This window comes from Oncorhynchus keta, chromosome 1 (assembly GCF_023373465.1).
Source record: "Oncorhynchus keta strain PuntledgeMale-10-30-2019 chromosome 1, Oket_V2, whole genome shotgun sequence".
Taxonomy (NCBI): Eukaryota; Metazoa; Chordata; class Actinopteri; order Salmoniformes; family Salmonidae; genus Oncorhynchus; species Oncorhynchus keta.
The window spans coordinates 9611746-9617777 of record NC_068421.1 but is presented as its reverse complement, the minus strand read 5'-3'; the positions used below and the strand labels follow the sequence as shown (position 1 = coordinate 9617777).

The 6032-nt window shown below is 39.8% G+C and overlaps 1 long non-coding RNA gene across 2 annotated transcripts; it reads left to right on the top strand.

Annotated features, from left to right (window-relative positions):
- Positions 1-2202: 2202 nt before the first annotated feature.
- Positions 2203-5697, top strand: LOC127931502 (uncharacterized). 2 transcript variants are annotated; one of them, XR_008141858.1, is made up of 2 exons: positions 2203-3266; positions 5606-5697. It is a non-coding gene; the product is annotated as an uncharacterized LOC127931502 (long non-coding RNA). The 2 variants fall into 2 exon arrangements; XR_008142206.1 differs by lacking the exon at positions 2203-3266 and adding an exon at positions 4291-5020.
- Positions 5698-6032: the final 335 nt, after the last annotated feature.

The following is a 6032-nucleotide window of genomic DNA, read 5'->3' as shown; positions in this document are numbered from 1 at the left end:
GCCCTATCCCCTCTGCACAATGCCCTATCCCCTCTACACAATGCCCTATCCCCTCTGGACAATGCCCTATCCCCTCTGGACAATGCCCTATCCCCTCTACACAATGCCCTATCCCCTCTGGACAATGCCCTATCCCCTCTACACAATGCCCTATCCCCTCTGCACAATGCCCTATCCCCTCTACACAATGCCCTATCCCCTCTGGACAATGCCCTATCCCCTCTGCACAATGCCCTTTCCCCTCTGGACAATGCCCTATCCCCTCTGGACAATGCCCTATCCCCTCTACACAATGCCCTATCCCCTCTGGACAATGCCCTATCCCCTCTACACAATGCCCTATCCCCTCTACACAATGCCCTATCCCCTCTACACAATGCCCTATCCCCTCTGGACAATGCCCTATCCCCTCTACACAATGCCCTATCCCCTCTACACAATGCCCTATCCCCTCTACACAATGCCCTATCCCCTCTACACAATGCCCTATCCCTCTACACAATGCCCTATCCCCTCTGGACAATGCCCTATCCTCTGGACAATGTCCTATCCCCTGCTACACAATGCCCTATCCCCTCCACACAATGCCCTTTCTCTACACAATGTCCTATCCCCTCAGCCAGGTTCCAGGACAATGTGCTGTAGGACGTTGGTTCCCAAGCCAGGCTCCAAGACAATGTGCTGTAGGACGTTGGTTCCCAGCCAGGCTCCAAGACAATGTGCTGTAGGACGTTGGTACCCAGCCAGGCTCCAAGACAATGTGCTGTAGGACGTTGGTACCCAGCCAGGCTCCAAGACAATGTGCTGTAGAACATTGGTACCCAGCCAGGCTCCAAGACAATGTTCTCTAGGACGTTGGTACCCAGCCAGGCTCCAAGACAATGTTCTCTAGGACGTTGGTACCCAGCCAGGAGCCACGGCCTGTTCATCTAGAGCCACGGCCTGTTCATCTAGAGCCACGGCCTGTTCATCTAGAGCCACGGCCTGTTCATCTAGAGCCACGGCCTGTTCATCTAGAAGGAGGAGAGAGTACAGGTGGATCAAAGAGGGGCCCGGGAGACTGAAAAACAACTTCTATCCCCAGGCCATCAAACTGTTAGGTAGTCAACACTTGCTGGCCTCTGCCCAGTACCCTGCCCTGAACTTTACTCAATGTTACTATCCGGCCACCACCTGGATACTCAACCCTGCACCTTAGAGACTGCTGCCCTATGTACTTAGACATGTAAGGGAATACCCCCTGTATTGGACAAAAATGAATGGCATGTCATTGGCATCGGACAAACCATATACACATTGGCCAATACCACCCAATTCGGCGTTGATTCATCCAAAGTGTATTGCAAATGCCATATGGTAATTGCCAGTTGTAACACTTTAAAAATTCAACAGGGGGCAAATGCGCTCCACCGGGGTTTTTCATATTGGATATGTAACCCAAATTAATGTCCAAAAGTAAAATTTTGAAAAAATGAACTTTTTTTTCAAAACTTATCACCCCTTAAAAAGTGCTTTCTGGACCGTTTTTCGAAATTCTTTCGATTTTTTTGTCAATTACACATGTGTAAGAACTGTATGAATATACTTTTGTCCAATTTTATTATCATAATTTTTTTAATTTTTTTATATGCGCATAAGGAATATGTTTTGTCCAATTCCAATATGATTTCATAGGAAGTCAAAAGTCAAAAGTCAAAAATGTCAAAATTTTGTAAAAACTTCACACACCCATAAAAAGTGCTTTCTGGACCGTTTTTCGAAATTCTTTCGATTTTTTGTCAATTACACATGTGTAAGAACTGTATGAATATACTTTTGTCCAATTTTATTATCATAATTTTTTTTTTTTTTTTTTACATGCGCATAAGGAATATGTTTTGTCCAATTCCAATATGATTTCATAGGAAGTCAAAAGTCAAAAGTCAAAAATGTCAAAATTTTGTAAAAACTTCACACACCCATAAAAAGTGCTTTCTGGACCGTTTTTCGAAATTCTTTCGATTTTTTGTCAATTACACATGTGTAAGAACTGTATGAATATACTTTTGTCCAATTTTATTATCATAATTTTTTTTTTTTTTTTACATGCGCATAAGGAATATGTTTTGTCCAATTCCAATATGATTTCATAGGAAGTCAAAAGTCAAAAGTCAAAAATGTCAAAATTTTGTAAAAACTTCACACACCCTTAAAAAGTGCTTTCTGGACCGTTTTTTGAAATTCTTTCAATTTTTTTGTCAATTACACATGTGTAAGAACTGTATGAATATACTTTTGTCCAATTTTATTATCATATTTTTTTATATATTTTTTTTAATTGTGCATAAGGATTTTTTTGTGGGCCAAATGACGTAAGAAATTTGACATGCTCAAAAATCCTGCAGAAATGCAAAATTGACTGGCCTGATGAACTCGGGATGGCCGGGCAGTGATAGTTGTTCCTTTCCATCACTCGTTGTGTTGACTTCATCATGTCCATTTTGTGATGTTTTTTCACTATATAATCATATTGCAAGTGCACGTGCATTTGCAATATGTTTCAATGTGCATTTACCATATGAAATTTGACCTTGCTCAAAAATGCAAAATTGACTGGTCTGATGAACACAGGATGGCCGAGCAGTGATAGTTGTACATTTCCATCACTCGTTGTGTTGATTTCATCATCTCCGTTAGGTGATGTTTTTACACTATAGAATCATATTGCAAATGCACGTGCATTGTTGTGCAACTGGTAACCCAAAAATAAAAATATGGTTGTAAATGCATTTACCGGTCATTCTGATATTAATGCTCGCTATGGGAACACAGGATGGCCGGGCAGTGATAGTTGTACATTTCCATCACTCGTTGTGTTGATTTCATCATGTCCATTAGGTGATGTTTTTACACTATAGAATCATATTGCAAGTGCGCGCGCATTTGCAATATGTTTCAATGTGCATTTACCATATGAAATTTGAAATGCTCAAAAATGCAAAATTGACTGGTCTGATGGACACAGGATGGCCGAGCAGTGATAGTTGTACATTTCCATCACTCGTTGTGTTGATTTCATCATGTCCATTTGTTTATGTTTTCTCACTTTTGCAAAGTCACTGTGCATTTGCAATATGGTTCAATGGGCAGGTACCATCACGAATTTGTCATGCTATAAAAATCCTGCAGGAATGTGAAATTGACTGGTCTGATGAACACAGGATGGCCGAGCAGTGATAGTTGTACATTTCCATCACTTGTTGTGTTGATTTCATCATGTCCATTAGGTGATGTTTTTCACTATAGAATCATATTGCAAATGCACGTGCATTGTTGTGCAACTGGTAACCCAAAAATTAAAATATGGTTGTAAATGCATTTACCGGTCATTCTGATATTAATGCTCGCTATGGGAACACAGGATGGCCGGGCAGTGATAGTTGTACATTTCCATCACTCGTTGTGTTGATTTCATCATGTCCATTAGGTGATGTTTTTACACTATAGAATCATATTGCAAGTGCGCGCGCATTTGCAATATGTTTCAATGTGCATTTACCATATGAAATTTGAAATGCTCAAAAATGCAAAATTGACTGGTCTGATGGACACAGGATGGCCGAGCAGTGATAGTTGTACATTTCCATCACTCGTTGTGTTGATTTCATCATGTCCATTAGGTGATGTTTTTCACTATAGAATCATATTGCAAGTGCGCGCATTTGCAATATGTTTCAATGTGCATTTACCATATGAAATTTGAAATGCTCAAAAATGCAAAATTGACTGGTCTGATGGACACAGGATGGCCGAGCAGTGATAGTTGTACATTTCCATCACTCGTTGTGTTGATTTCATCATGTCCATTAGGTGATGTTTTTACACTATAGAATCATATTGCAAGTGCGCGCGCATTTGCAATATGTTTCAATGTGCATTTACCATATGAAATTTGACATGCTCAAAAATGCAAAATTGACTGGTCTGATGAACACAGGATGGCTGAGCAGTGATAGTTGTACATTTCCATCACCTGTTGTGTTGATTTCATCATGTCCATTTGTTTATGTTTTCTCACTTTTGCAAAGTCACTGTGCATTTGCAATATGGTTCAATGGGCAGGTACCATCACGAATTTGTCATGCTATAAAAATCCTGCAGGAATGTGAAATTGACTGGTCTGATGAACACAGGATGGCCGAGCAGTGATAGTTGTACATTTCCATCACTTGTTGTGTTGATTTCATCATGTCCATTAGGTGATGTTTTTCACTATAGAATCATATTGCAAATGCACGTGCATTGTTGTGCAACTGGTAACCCAAAAATTAAAATATGGTTGTAAATGCATTTACCGGTCATTCTGATATTAATGCTCGCTATGGGAACACAGGATGGCCGGGCAGTGATAGTTGTACATTTCCATCACTCGTTGTGTTGATTTCATCATGTCCATTAGGTGATGTTTTTACACTATAGAATCATATTGCAAGTGCGCGCGCATTTGCAATATGTTTCAATGTGCATTTACCATATGAAATTTGAAATGCTCAAAAATGCAAAATTGACTGGTCTGATGGACACAGGATGGCCGAGCAGTGATAGTTGTACATTTCCATCACTCGTTGTGTTGATTTCATCATGTCCATTAGGTGATGTTTTTTCACTATAGAATCATATTGCAAGTGCGCGCGCATTTGCAATATGTTTCAATGTGCATTTACCATATGAAATTTGACATGCTCAAAAATGCAAAATTGACTGGTCTGATGAACACAGGATGGCTGAGCAGTGATAGTTGTACATTTCCATCACCTGTTGTGTTGATTTCATCATGTCCATTTGTTTATGTTTTCTCACTTTTGCAAAGTCACTGTGCATTTGCAATATGGTTCAATGGGCAGGTACCATCACGAATTTGTCATGCTATAAAAATCCTGCAGGAATGTGAAATTGACTGGTCTGATGAACACAGGATGGCCGAGCAGTGATAGTTGTACATTTCCATCACTTGTTGTGTTGATTTCATCATGTCCATTAGGTGATGTTTTTCACTATAGAATCATATTGCAAATGCACGTGCATTGTTGTGCAACTGGTAACCCAAAAATTAAAATATGGTTGTAAATGCATTTACCGGTCATTCTGATATTAATGCTCGCTATGGGAACACAGGATGGCCGGGCAGTGATAGTTGTACATTTCCATCACTCGTTGTGTTGATTTCATCATGTCCATTAGGTGATGTTTTTACACTATAGAATCATATTGCAAGTGCGCGCGCATTTGCAATATGTTTCAATGTGCATTTACCATATGAAATTTGAAATGCTCAAAAATGCAAAATTGACTGGTCTGATGGACACAGGATGGCCGAGCAGTGATAGTTGTACATTTCCATCACTCGTTGTGTTGATTTCATCATGTCCATTAGGTGATGTTTTTCACTATAGAATCATATTGCAAGTGCGCGCGCATTTGCAATATGTTTCAATGTGCATTTACCATATGAAATTTGACATGCTCAAAAATGCAAAATTGACTGGTCTGATGAACACAGGATGGCTGAGCAGTGATAGTTGTACATTTCCATCACTCGTTGTGTTGATTTCATCATGTCCATTAGGTGATGTTTTTTCACTATAGAATCATATTGCAAATGCACGTGCATTGTTGTGCAACTGGTAACCCAAAAATTAAAATATGGTTGTAAATGCATTTACCGGTCATTCTGATATTAATGCTCGCTATGGGAACACAGGATGGCCGGGCAGTGATAGTTGTACATTTCCATCACTCGTTGTGTTGATTTCATCATGTCCATTAGGTGATGTTTTTACACTATAGAATCATATTGCAAGTGCGCGCGCATTTGCAATATGTTTCAATGTGCATTTACCATATGAAATTTGAAATGCTCAAAAATGCAAAATTGACTGGTCTGATGGACACAGGATGGCCGAGCAGTGATAGTTGTACATTTCCATCACTCGTTGTGTTGATTTCATCATGTCCATTAGGTGATGTTTTTCACTATAGAATCATATTGCAAG